Consider the following 14,770-nt stretch of genomic DNA (forward strand, 5'->3'; position numbering starts at 1 on the left):
TTTCTTTCTTTCTTTCTTTCTTTCTTTCTTTCTTTCTTTCTTTCTTTTTTTCTTTCTTCTTTCTTCCTTTCTTCTTTTAAATCCTCTGGTTATTCTAATCTATAGCCAGGGTTAAAAACCTCTATTCTGGACCCAGGTCAATTAACACCTCTGATGAAATCTCCTCCAGCATCTTCAGGCATCAGTTCTCTGTCTAAGCTCCCTGAGTGCTTTCCCCCTTGTTCTTTCAGCACTAATCACACTTACTCACCCGACACAAGAGGAACATCACCTCTAGTTTGGAAATGTGTCTTATATCTTAAATCTCACTCTTCTCCCAGCACCTAGACAGTATCTCGCACATTATGGTACAACAAGATAAAAGGATGAATAAATGGGTGGGTGGATTGACCCGAAGTTGAAGTTCTATTAATCGTTAAGATTTGATAATCTTTTGGTTTTTTCCTAGTATTGCCAGCCAAAAAAAAAAAAAAAAAAAAAGAGCTGCTGTTTGTTTCCCTAGGATCATATGGAAAGAAAAACATCAGGACCTTCCAGAGATAGTTCTTGCTGCCAAATGAAAAGCAACGTGCTTCATGAAAATCCTGCCAGCCTCTGAAGTCTCCTCTCTCTTAGATCCACAATGCTTCTTTTCCTCCTTAAACTCCTATGATATTTCCATTTTTTATTCCCTAATGAGGAGAGTCAGCAGTGAAATATGCCAGGACTGCTTTCTCCTACAGCCAATGCCAATCCCTTGCTAGCAAAACAAAATTGAATTAAAAAGAGAGTGTTGGTTAAAAAGAAAGTAATTGTGAAAGTTCTTTGTATGATGAATACGTTCTGCCAGTTCCATTACCACAAGTCTGTATCATGCAGTTTTGCTCTTGTTTACGTCCTTGCATCTTGTTCTGTCATTCCTGGATACATGCATGCATTCATTCTGCAAATACTTGCCAAACACCTACCACAAGCACAGAACTCTGCTTGTTTAGGTCTTAGCTCTCCGATTTAACTCTATGTCTCCAAGGAGAAAAGTGTATTGTATTTGCAACCAAAAACCATTAGGTTAAATCATGTGAAATTGTCTCTATTTAGTCATATTTTACCAAAAACAAAACAAACTCCCAAATCCAGTGATTTCATATGATCCAACTTAATACCTAGCCTTATGAGTTGCGTAAGGTTAAGTCTACCCACATAAGGAGCTAATTAAAGGAGCTGGCTATACAATTTTATTCATTAGATAGCATGGTACTTAAGATCTGAGAGCTTTGAAAAGGTCCGAGAACCCTAAAAGAAGAAGAAGGAGAAGGAAGGAGAAAAGAAGGGCTCAAAGTACAAGGGGAAAAAAGCAAAATCAAAATTAATAAATATTTAATTATATGTCAACAACATTATCATGTCAATTCGCTCATTGTTTTTTTATTAATAAAATTTTCACACCTTTATAAATAAATTTAAGTTAGTTTTCCTCACTTCACAGAAATTCTCAAGAATGTACATGATTGCTGAGAAATCACAATACAAATAATTTCAAAAGCGAAATTTAAAAACTAATTTTCAAGGTTTTTTTTCCAGCAAAGGAAAATGTTGTTTGATATGAGATGTATTTTAATGTAAGGTAGGACACAGAGATAGTTCTCTAATAATAAAAGTGCCAGGCCCTTTAGGGTATAAAATAGCATTGGTGCTCAAGAAAATACCTATTTCCTGCCCCCCAGAAACCTAAGTGAATCAGAAAGAATTAGGATGTTAAATACATACAAATACTGAACTCTAGTGTGTTCTTAGACAATCCACTGTTGAGAGAGTTCCTGATGTAGAGCATCTGGATTAAGGTAGAGTTACCATAGTAACTACTGGGAATTCCTTGCATCCTTGTGAATTACAAATTGTCAAACAAGAAAATTGCTGAGCCTCGACCAGACTCCTGAGGGTCAGCTTAATGATTTATCAGAGTCCCTTTCCTGTAAATGGGGGAAAGATTGTAGGTTCACTGTTGACAGTGAGACTCCAACTTCCTCCAAAGGTGGCATATCTGGTAGAGCATTTCCAGCAGGGTGCAACACTGAGACACCAGAAACTGCCCGGCAAGAATCAGCATAGAGGAAGAATCACCAGAAACTGGGGGAGATGAGGACCTCCTGGAGGCTAAGGCTTACATGGCTCATCCGGGATTGAGGTTTCCTGAGAAGGGAAGTCCTAGCTTGGTCTGGCCAGACTGAGTGCCGTATTACCCACACATGCTCTCTGACAGGGCACACCACAAATTCAAAGAGCAAGGGATGTGTGAGGGAAACAGTCCTCTAATGCTCAGGCCGTACATTCAGATCATTATAATGAGCTCCAGCCATTATCAAAGGACCTGGGAAAGCTGGATGGGCATTCATGTTTCCTCGGCCTTAATAAGAAAAAAACCTTCAGAGAATTGCTACATTTTTACGCTTTTCCCTTTTTATACGTAAAACTCAGGTTGCTTATTCATTCTACTGATGACATTGGTAGACATATGCCTGCTCACTGCCAACACACACCAGCTTTACACCATGGTCTCCCCAAGACCCTTTGAGTGTGTATTTGATTGTAAACACCGCAGAACACTGCATCCAAAAACCTCACAAGAGAAGCTCCTGAGTTGGTGTCCCAATATTTATGAAAATCAACCCAAAATGGTGAATAAAGACTAGGCTCAGCTTACATTTATTTTCAAAGAAAATAAAACTTCTCTCTCTCTCTCCCTCTCTTCCACACATTCACACACACAGACACACACACACACACACACATAAATGATTTGTAGGACAACCATCTATCTTTCTGTCCACCAACCCTCTCCCAGCCCCTCCACAACCACCTCATGTTCATTACTCCCTACTACACTAAGAAATGGTTCAAGAGAATGGAATGGTGTGGCTTTTTAACACTAGACAAATTATTAAACTCCTAAACCCCAAGATATGCCCGGGGTTAGTAATATATCCTTCATAGAATTGTTAGGTTGATTCATTGAGATAAAGCATATAAAAACCTTGGCACCTAATAGCAATAAATTGTAGCTGTTGCTATGGTATCATGCAAGGCTACTGATATAAATCTTCTCAAGTTTCACTCTAATGTTTGTGACATTAGACAGCCAAGATGATTAAAACTGAAAATGGAGGATAACTGTATATGGCAGAGTGGCTTAGTACTCTCCTGTAAATAATTAGTGGGTTCAATGACTTTTTTTTTAAGAGGAGGTGTTTTCGGAGATTGGTTCAAGAGATCTGAGTAGAAGGACATGCTCTCACTTCCTCTTGTGAGAGCCCAGAGTCACAACTAACTGCTGAACAATCACCAACAGGAAGACACTGGAACTCACCAAAAAAGATACCCCACATCCAAAGACAAAGGAGAAGCTGCAATGAGATGGTAAGAGGGGCATAATCACAATAAAATAAAATCCCATAACTGCTGGGTGGGTGACTCACAAACTGGAGAACAATTATGCCATAGAAGTCACCTGGAGTGAAGGTTCTGAGCCCTACATCAGGCTACCCAAGCTGCAGGTCTGGCAACGGGAGGAGGAATTCCCAGAGAAACAGACTTTGAAGGCTAGCGGGATTTGATTGCAGGATTTTGACAAGACTTGGGGAAACAGAGACTCCACTCTTGGAGGGTACCCACAAAGTAGTGCGCACATCAGGATTCAGGGAGAAGGAGCAGGGACCCCAGAGGAGAATGAACCAGATCTACCTGCTACTGTTGGAGGATCTCCTGCAGAGGCAGGGGGGTGGCTGTGGCTCACCACAGGGACAAGGACACTGGCAGCAGAAGTTCTGGGAAGTACTCCTTGGCATGAACCCTACCAGAGTCAACCATTAGCCCCACCAAACACCCTCTAGACTCCAGTGCTGGGTTGCCTCAGGCCAAACAACCAACAGGGAGGGAACAGATTAAAGTTTTACTCAGCTCTGCTGACCAAGCAACACCCAGCTCTACCCACCACCAGTCCCTCCCATCAGGAAGCTTGCACAAGCCTCTTACATAGCCTCATCCACCAGAGGGCAGAGAGCAGAAGCAAGAAGAACTACAATCCTGCAGCCTGTGGAAAGAAAACCACATCCACAGAAAGACAGACAAAATAAAAAGGCAAAGGACTATGTACCAGATGAAGGAACAAGATAAAACCTCAGAAAAAAACCTAAATGAAGTGGATGTAGGCAACCTTCCAGAAAAAGAATTCAGAATAATGATAGTGAACATGATCCAGGACCTTGGAAAAAGAATGGGGGTAAAGATAAAGAAGATGCAAGAAATGTTTAAAAAAGACCTAGAATTAAAGAACAAACACCTAGAAGAATTAAAGAACAAACAAACAGAGATGAACAATACAATAACTGAAATGAAAACTACACTAGAAGGAATCAGAATAGCAGAATAACTGAGGCAGAAGAACGGATAAGTGACGTGGAAGACAGAATGGTGGAATTCACTGCCATGGAACAGAATAAAGAAAAAAGAATGAAAAGAAATGAAGACAGCCTAAGAGACCACTGGGTCAACATTAAAGGCACCAACATGCACATTATAGTGGTCCCAGAAGAAGAAAAAGAAAGAGAAAGGACCAAGAAAATATTTGAACAGATTATAGCCGAAAACTTCCCTAACATGGGAAAGGAAATAACCACCCAAGTCCAAGAAGCACAGAGAGACACAGGCAGGATAAACCCAAGGAGAAACACACTGAGACGCATAGTAATAAAACTGACAAAAATTAAAGAGAAAGAAAAACTATTGAAAGCAACAAGGGAAAAATGACAAATAACATACAAGGGAACTCCCATAAGGTTAACAGCTGATTTCTCAGCAGAAACTCTACAAGCCAGAAGGGAGTGGCATGACATATTTAAAGTGATGAAAGGGAAGAACCTACAACCAAGATTACTCTACCTGGCAAGGATCTCATTCAGATTTGATGGAGAAATCAAAAGCTTTTCAGACAAGCAAAAGCTAAGAGAATTCAGCACCTCCAAACCAGCTCTACAACAAATGTTAAAGGAACTTCTCTAAGTAGGAAACACAAAAGAAAAGGACCTATAAAAACAAACACAAAACAATTAAGAAAATGGTAATAAGAACATACATATCAATAATTACGTTAAATGTGAATGGATTAAATGCTCCAACCAAAAGACACAGGCTCATGGATGGATACAAAAACAAAACCTGTATATATGCTGTCTACAAGAGACACACTTCAGACCTAGGGACACATACAGACTGAAAGTGAGGGGATGAAAAAGATATTCCATGCAAATGGAAATCAAAAGAAAACTGGAGTAGCAATACTCATAAGATAAAATAGACTTTAAAATAAGGAATGTTACAAGAGACAAGGAAAGACATTACATAATGATCAAGGGATCAACCTAAGAAGAAGATATAACAATTATAAATATATATGCACCCAACATAGGAGCACCTCAATACATAAGACAAATGCTAACAGCTATAAAAGAGGAAATCGACAGTAACACAATAATAGTGGGGGACTTTAACACCTCACTTACACCAATGGACAGATCATCCAGATGGAAAATTAATAGGGAAACACAAGCTTTAAATGACACAGTAGACCAGATAGATTTAATTGATATTTATACTACATTCCATCCGAAAACAGCAGATTACACTTTCTTCTCAAGTGCGCACAGAACATTCTCCAGGATAGATCACATCTTAGGTCACAAATCAAGCCTTGGTAAATTTAAGAAAATTGAAATCATATCAAGCATCTTTTCCAACCACAATGTTATGAGATTAGAAATCAATTACAGGGAAAAAAATGTAAAAAACACAAACACATGCAGGCTAAACAATACATTATTAAATAACCAGGAGATCACTGAAGAAATCAAAGAGGAAATCAAAAAATACCTTGAGACAAATGACAATGAAAACATAATGATCCAAAACCCATGGGATGCAGCAAAAGCAGTTCTCATAGAGAAGTTTATAGCAATACAATCCTACCTCAAGAAACAAGAAAAATCTTGAATAAACAATCTAAACTTACACCTAAAGGAACTAGAGAAAGAAGAACAAACAAAACCCAAGTTAGTAGAAGGAAAGAACTCATAAAGATCAGAGCAGAAATAAATGAAATAGAAACAAAGAAAACAATAGCAAACATCAATAAAACTAAAAGCTGGTTCTTTGAGAAGATAAACAAAATTGATAAACCATTAGCCAGACTCATCAAGAAAAAGAGGGACAGGACTCAAATCAATAAAATTAGAAATGAAAAAAGAGAAGTTACAATGGACACTGCAGAAATACAAAGCATCCTGAGAGACTAGTACAAGCGACTCTATGCCAATAAAATGGACAACCTGGAAGAAATGGACAAATTCCTAGAAATGTATAACCTTCCAAGACTGAAACAGGAAGAAATAGAAAATATGAACAGAACAATCACAAGTAATGAAATTGAAACTGTGATTAAAAATCTTCCAACAAACAAAAGTCCAAGACCAGGTGGCTTCACAGGTGAATTCTATCAAACATTTAGGGAAGAGCTAGCACCCATCCTTCTCAAACTCTTCCAAAAAACTGCAGAGGAAGGAACACTCCCAAACTCATTCTATGAAGCCACAATCATCCTGATACCAAAACCAGACAAAGATACAACAAAAAAAGAAAACTACTGACTAATATCACTGATGAAAATAGATGCAAAAATCCTCAACAAAATACTAGCAAAGAGAATCCAGCAACACATTAAAAGAATCGTACACCATGATCAAGTGGAATTTATCCCAGGGATGCAAGGATTCTTCAATATACACAAATCAATCAATGTGATACACCATATTAACAAATTGATATACCATATGATCATCTCAATAGATGCAGAAAAAGCTTTTGACAAAATTCAACACCCATTTATGATAAAAACTCTCCAGAAATTGGGCATAGAGGGAACCTACCTCAACATAATAAAGGCCATATATGACAAACCCACAGCAAACATCATTCTCTATGGTGAAAAACTGAAAGCATTTCCTCTAAGATCAGGAACAAGACAAGGATGTCCACTCTCACCACTATTATTCAACATAATTTTGGAAGTCCTAGCCACAGCAATCAGAGAAGAAAAAGAAATAAAAGGAATACAAATTGGAAAAGAAGAAGTAAAACTGTCACTGTTTGCAGATGACATGACAGTATACATAGGTAATCCTAAAGATGCTGCCAGAAAACTACTAGAGTCAATCAATGAATTTGGTAATGTTGCAGGATACAAAATTAATGCACAGAAATCTCTTGCATTCCTATACACTAACCATGAAAGATCAGAAAGAGAAATTAAGGAAACAGTGCCATTCACCACTGCAACAAAAAGAATGAAATACCTAGGAATAAACTTACCTAAGGAGGTAAAAGACCTCTACCCAGAAAACTATAAGTCTGATGAAAGAAGTCAAAGATTACACAAACAGATGGAGAGATATACCATGTTCTAGGATTGGAAGAATCAATATTGTGAAAATGACTATATTACCCAAAGCAATCTACCTTGCACAGTGCAACCCTCTTGCACTGTTGGTGGGAATGTAAGTTGATACAGCCATTATGGGGAACAGTATGGAGGTTCCTTTAAAAACTAAAAATAGAATTACCATATGACCCAGCAATCCCACTACTGGGCATATACCCAGAAAAAACCATAATTCAAAAAGACACGTGCACCCCAATGTTCATTGCAGCATTGTTTACAATAGCCAGGTCATGGAAAGAGCCTAAATGCCCATTGACAGAAGAATGGATAAAGAAGATGTGGCACATATATGCAATGGAATAATAGTCATAAAATGGAATGAAATTGGGTCATTTGTAGAGACGTGGATGGACCTAGAGACTGTCATACAGAGTGAAGTAAGTCAGAAAGAGAAAAACAAATATCATATATTAATGCATATATGGGGAATCCAGAAAAATGGTACAGATGAACCATTTGCAAGGCAGAAACAGAGGCACAGATGTAGAGAACATCAAGGGGGGAAAGTGGGGGGGTGGGGAGGGAGGTGGTGGTGGAATGAATTGGGAGATTGGGATTGATGTATATACACTAATATATATAAAATAGATAACTAATAAGAACCTGCCATATAAAAAATAAATAAATAAAATAAAATTCAAATCAAAAAAAAAACTTAACAGCAAAAAAACCCAAAAAAACCTGGTTAGATTTACAAACTGTTAAGTTCTGAATATGCTTTCTGTTCTTGTAACCACTTACCTGAATATAATTTTACCCTGATGATACTTTAAAAAAAAAAAAAAGAGGAGGTGTTTTTTTCTGTAGCAAAATACACATTACATAAAATTTACCATTTGGTTACTATTAAGTGTACAGTTTAGTGGCTTTAAGCACATTCACATTGTGCAGCCGTCACCACTCTCCACCTCCAGAAGCTTTTCATCATCCCAAACTGAAACTCCGTATGAAGAGTTTCATTACAATGCGCATCGTATTGTACACATTAAACAGTAACTCTCCATTCCCTACTGCCCCAGCTATGGTAGCTACTATTCTACTTTCTATCTCTATGAATTTGACTATTTCAGGTACCTCAGATAAGTGGACTCACAAAACATTTGTCCTTTTGTATCTGATTTATTTCACTTAGTGTAATATCTTTTGTGTTTGAGAGTTTTAGTTTGTTTTTTTTATAATAACCGTCCTAATGGGTATGAAGTGGTATCTCATTGTGAGTTTAAAGTACACTTCCCTAATTATTAATGATGTTGAGCATCTTTTCATGTGGTTATTGGCTTTAGTATATTTTCTTTGGAGAAATGTATGCCCAAGTCCTTTGCCTATTTGTTAATCAGGTTTTTTGTTGTTGTTGAGTTGTAGGAGTTCTCTATATATTCTGGAAATTAATCCCTTAACAGATATTTGATTTGCAAGAAGTTTTTAATGTTGAAGTCTAATTCATCTACTTTTCCTTTTGTTGCCTGTGCTTTTGGTGTCATACCCAAAAAAATCCCTGGATCCAATGTCAATGTCATGCAGCTTTTCCCCTATGTTTTCTTCCAAGAGTGTTATAGTTTTATTAGCTCTTATGTTTAGGTCTTTGATCCATTTTGAGTTAATTTTTGTATATGGTATAAGGTAAGATTCCAAGTTCATTCTTTTGCAATGTGAATATCCCAGTATCATTTGTTGAACAGTGATTTTTTTAACCGTGTGTTAGCCTACTAAAGTCAATCTACCTGGAAAGGACAAGAGAAAAGAGGGTCAGGGTGACATTGAGTCATTTCACAAGTTGTGTTCTATTACATTTGTTTTCATAGCTACATTATACATACCCCTAAGTCTGCCGTATAGCATTATTAAGTAGTAGTATTTAGTTCCAAAAGGTACTACAGAATTGAAAATAGAAATATTCCTATCCTTCTGACCAAAAAGAAAGTTATCACTAGGTTACACTCAGGTATGACCAATTTTGTATTGTCATAAATAATTTTGTGTTTAGGAAGGCTTCCAGTCTGACAAATCTTCATTTGAGAAATAGGGTACCAAAAAGACTAAGGTTGAAAGAAACTAACACAACATGTAAAGCAACTACATAATTTTTACACCAATAAAATTAAAAAAAAAGAAAAAAGAAAGACAGGTTGAGTAATTTTTCAAATGGAGAGAAGGAGAGAATAGGGTGATTCTAAAGTAAAAAAAAAAAAGAAAGAAACTCAAGGAAAAAGAGTATAAACTGGAGATGCTTTTAAATTGACTAATTTAAACAAATTTGAAATATATTCTGAGTGCAAAGAAAGGTGTAAGGCTTCATCAGTATTTATCTTGTACTGAAATGGAAATATTTCTATTTTAAAATTAGACAACAGACTAGGAAAATGAGTATATTCACACCTGCACTTAATTGACAGTGGGACAGGATAAGAATTCCAGGAATGGGGGAGTGATCCATTTCCCCTTTGTCATCTTCTCTGAGTCTGTAAATTCCCAAAGCACATCAGTTTATTTTCCAAACTTTCTGGCCTAACCTTCCTGTTTGGAAGGAAACTGGGAATGAATGAATGAATGCGGAAGGACAAAAAGAAAAATAGATCTATTTTTCATGTAGGACCTTTTCTTTCTTTTATTCATTAAAGAGCAATTATTGTTAACAAATCTTCAAGCACAACAATCAATCCAATGAGGGTGTGTATTTTGATGGTGTCAGTTAAATCTTTTGTTGGAGATCCAGTGAGATAAAAGGATTAAAAGACTCAACAGACTCCCACAGAGCTCTCTAGGAGCTCCCCAAATCCCAAGAGAGGGTAAGATACAAATTATATCCCAAATGAGAAAGTAGTAAGTAAATTAATATATAACATAGGATTCTTCTAGAAGCTTTGTTCTTTGTCTCTTTGCTCTCCAAATTAATTGGTTTGATAAAAGACTCCTTAAGTAAAGTTTAGATTATTTCTCCATTGTCCTATTTCAACAGGTTTTTTTTAGAGTTTAGTAAACATTTGCCTGGGGTTGAGTTTAAATTGTAGAGACAATTGTTCCCTGCCCTTCTTGAGTTTAAATACAGTTTACTCATCTTCTAAGCAGATAGGGTAGGGGGTCCCTAGAGAAAAAGAACCAGGCATGGCTTTCTTGGCATAAGAGAAGCCATTTTTGGCCTAAGCCATTTGGTGCTCTAAGCCTGGCCACAATGTCCTTTAACAGGTCTCAGTAATTAATGATCTTAAAGGAACAAATAAACGACTGTTATCAGGCAAGAAAAATAACAATAGCAAAGATAATATATCAGTTGTAAAGACTCCTAGCTCTATTTCAAGGGTAAAGATTAGCCTGAAGCCCTCAACCACCAGATCAACTGGGATCTAAGAGATGATGATGTTGACCTTTGCTGCCCCACGTGACTTCAGTCAACTAAAGCTTGGATTCTGTTGACTGCCCAAGCCCCTTCATGAATATGCATGTATCCTTACCTTAAAACTCCCCCCGTTTTTCTGTTCGGGGAGATGCTGCTTTGAGAAAGATCCCTGGTGTTCTGCTTACTGGCTGCAAGTAATCAATCCTTCCTTCTCCTGGGCTTTGGCTTGGTTGTGTCTTTTAGCTCAACACCCACCAAGAGGCAAACCCAGTTTTGGGGTAACAATCCTATTGAAATATAGTAGGAATTCTCCTTCTACTGAAAGATGAATTGATTTTTCACTGAAGTTGATTAATACGTTTTTTCTTCCTAGTGCATTGATGTTCTGAAAGGATTAAGGCCTCCTTTCATCAAAAATGGAAAGGAAAGTGCAAGAGTGAAAAAAATCCATTTTGTTTTCAAAACAAAAAGTGAAAGAGAAATAAGCCAAATCCAGAAGCTAGCCGTTTCCTCCCGCACAACTTTTTAAAGCGTGCCTTTTCTTATCCTGCTTTTATCCCGCTCCTTTCCATTTGGCTATTCCATATCTCTCCACGCAAGGAAACTAGAATTTCCTTGAATTTCTATGGATCTATTTTGTGAGTTTCAGTTGTTCTTTCCTGGCGAGGATCAAATGCATGTCGATAAAAGACAAGTTTACAAAATAATGAAGTTTTAGCTGACCAGTTCCCTAGTCTGGAAACATAAGGGGTCACTTAACATTTGTGTGCTTTCACTTCGTCATCAGAAAGCACCAATGTAGTGACCATCTCCCAGTGTTTGACAATATTTTAGCCAAGAGTTCTCCTACAGCTTCCCATAAAGGATGGGCTTCAAGGGAGGCTGTACACACGCAGAATTAGTGTGCAAACGATATACTGCTGTCATCAGATTCTGAAAGGAACCCGTGAGTCACAAAAAAAGCTTTAAAAATAAAAGCTACTCTAGGATATTAGGGTGACAGAAGGAAGTAATAAAATTAATTCGTACTGGAGGAGTTTCAGATCTCGTTAGGGAGCCAAACTTAATGCAACCGATACAATGGGAGAACCATAAAAGGGAAACATCAAAGAGCTTCATTTCGTGGTGCAGTCTGCAGGAGTCCAGAAAAAGGGAGAGATGAGTGAGCCAGCAACACAGAAGGCTTTCTGGGAGAGGTGAGACTCAATATCCTCCTGTTCTCCTATCTCAGGGCTCTTGCCCAGGCCTGTGATTGTTGGGCACGTAAAGCAGATGATCCTGTTTCTTTTCTAAAATGTTAGCCATTCAGGTTATAAAGCTGAAACTGTGTAAGAGTTTATAAGTCTTTCTAACCCTCTGTGCTAACAACTTCAACCATGCTCCTTTTAAAACCTGATAGATACAACAGTGACAACGTTTTTAAATAAGGCTCGATAAGTAGTGTTACTTACGTTGTCATCAGCATTCTCGCCCTCCATCTTGTAAATTGACTTTAAAAAAATGAAGCTGGATTCACCAGTCTCCCCCAACCCCACCATGTCTCTGGGCCTCACAGTCTCCATCTAGCTGTCACTTTGTACCAGGGAGACAGCCTCATTTTACCATTGCCTGAACAAAAACAGTTCTCTAGAATGTAAATTTATGAAGACATTTGAAGAATTATAACCATTTTTGTGTTCTCTAGGCTACTTCTCCCTTCCACTAGCAGGAATAACTGCAGCGCCCATACCACAAAAAAATAACTTTATCTTCTTCAGATGGTATCGTTATACTGTGTGTCAGCTTTCTCGCATTTCCTGTTTCCTCTTCCCGCTCAAGGATTTACATACTTAATTGAGTTCACAGGAAATGTGCTCACATAAGTGATACTTGAAACATGTTTTTGTAAGTAAAATGATTATGCTCCAAAAACTAAAAATAAAAACTTATTGGTGAGTTATGGATGAGAGCTACAGCTAGCCTGTTTTTTCTTAGCCAAGATACTTCTCTTAAATATATTTTTGAGAGACTGCTGAATTTATGTCGATAACAACTAAAATAACAATAACAACCTTAATCTGCAATTAGAAATAAACACAGATTGAAATGAAACTCAAATGAATAAATTGAAAACTCAACATCCTTTTAATGAGAGACTTGTACAGTTAGCTACGTTGTTAATGGAAATTGCTCGATTTCCGTTTATCGTGTAATTTTTGTCCCAATTACCAGCCCAGAGAGAAAATCATAGAATGACCAAGAATAAGTAATTATCATGGAGCGCATGGTGAAAATATGTTGGTAAGCTTGGTAGTAAACAGTGTCAGAGCATCAGGATTATTTCTACAGTACTATCAAGTTATTGCCTCCTAATCTATCATCTTCCTCGTACGAGTCACTTGCTCCTCCTTGTAGAGCCTGGGCTTGCCTGCACTTTGAAGCCACCTGGGGAACTTTAAAAAACACTGATGCCTGGGTCTCAAAGTAGAGATTTTTATTTAATGGTCTGGGGTTAAGCCCGGAAACTTGGATTTTTAAAAGCTTCCCAGGTGATTTTAACGTGCTGCCAGATGAAAACCCTCTGCTTTAGACCCTAAACTGTACTGTTCCAACAGATAGTGGATGAGAGGCTTTTCAGTTAAGCTAGAGAATGTCTCCATTTTAAGGTCTTCTGGCAATGGCTTATGTCTAAAAGAATGCACGGTTCTCATATCTGCCTTGCTTTGATCTTCCTCCTCCGTTAATTCATTGAGTATTTATTATGTGCCAGAGAGTGCAATTTCTGACTACCCTCCTAGTTCCCGACTATCCTCAAGCCCTCAAGCCTACCTCTCTTTAAAATACCTACAGTTTCAAGGCAATCTCAAATTCCTTTCTACCCCTGGGACCTGACCCTTGCCCTGCCGTTCTGCCTTGCCGTGGCAATGATTCTATCCATATTTCTAACCACATCTTGATTTTGAAAAATATTTTCATTTTAAGAAATAAATAATAGGGAGTATCCATTTAATAAAGAATTTTTATTGTCACAGTAGTAATTAATACTAGGTCAGGATCAAATGAAAAAAATTGGTGTCTCTCTACTAGGTTAATGCGGTAGTACATACAAGATCTAGAAATTTGCAACCCAAAATTAAGAAGTCAGTTGCCTTTCCTTTGCAATAGGACATGAAGATGATCTTCTACTCTTAAAATTACTTTAGTATCAGTATATATATATATATATATATATATATATATATATATAGACTATATATTAAAAATAAAGGAGGTAAAAATCCATGTACCAGAATGAGTTCAAACAAGCACTAGAGAAGATTGGTGGGAACTCTGACTAGTTGGGATCAAATATTATGCCCTTAACTCAAGAATATCTAGTTCACCAGTGTAAAGATTGAGGCATCTGAGTGCTAACAAATATTACCAAAAAATTAATGCATGAACCTAGACTGACATGTACTTTATATTTTTAATGAAATGAGTAACGTCCTATGATAAGCTTAAAATATGTCCACTGTTCAAATATTGGTGAGATAGATTTAAATGCATTTGGAATTGATGATTAAAATTATCATGATCTTTTTGCTCTTTTTAAGATTATAGTTCTGTTTTAAATGTGCCATATATTCAAAATTAAAAAGTCAGAAAGTCAGCAAAGTACAAAATAAGGATTATTTGTAATAATACGTCCACCGAAGTGAACCACTGTTAACATGTTAATGTGGGTCCTTGGCAGATAAATAAATAGATACATAGATAGGTCCACAAACACACATTTTATATAAAATGGGTTAATAACATACACAGAGTTTACAATTCAGGCACTTTTTAAAAAATTCTGTGTCAATATTTAAGACTTCAAATCTTCACCTGTAGCTGTTTTCATATTATTAAAGCATAATAACTGGATAAACCTGGCCAGTTATACAAAT

At 37.1% G+C, this 14,770-nt stretch overlaps 1 protein-coding gene across 1 annotated transcript in view; it reads left to right on the top strand.

Annotated features, from left to right (window-relative positions):
• C9 (complement C9) overlaps positions 1-11,070 on the top strand; it is a 60,199-nt gene extending 49,129 nt beyond the window's left edge. The window contains exon 10 of the mRNA XM_027095179.1: positions 10,829-11,070. The gene's annotated coding sequence lies outside the window, so the exon portion shown is untranslated. The remainder of the gene's footprint in view (positions 1-10,828) is intronic.
• Positions 11,071-14,770: the final 3,700 nt, after the last annotated feature.

This window comes from Aethalodelphis obliquidens, unplaced genomic scaffold, assembly GCF_003676395.1.
Source record: "Aethalodelphis obliquidens isolate GAN/ISIS:26980383/991018 unplaced genomic scaffold, ASM367639v1 scaffold4, whole genome shotgun sequence".
Classification (NCBI taxonomy): Eukaryota; Metazoa; Chordata; class Mammalia; order Artiodactyla; family Delphinidae; genus Aethalodelphis; species Aethalodelphis obliquidens.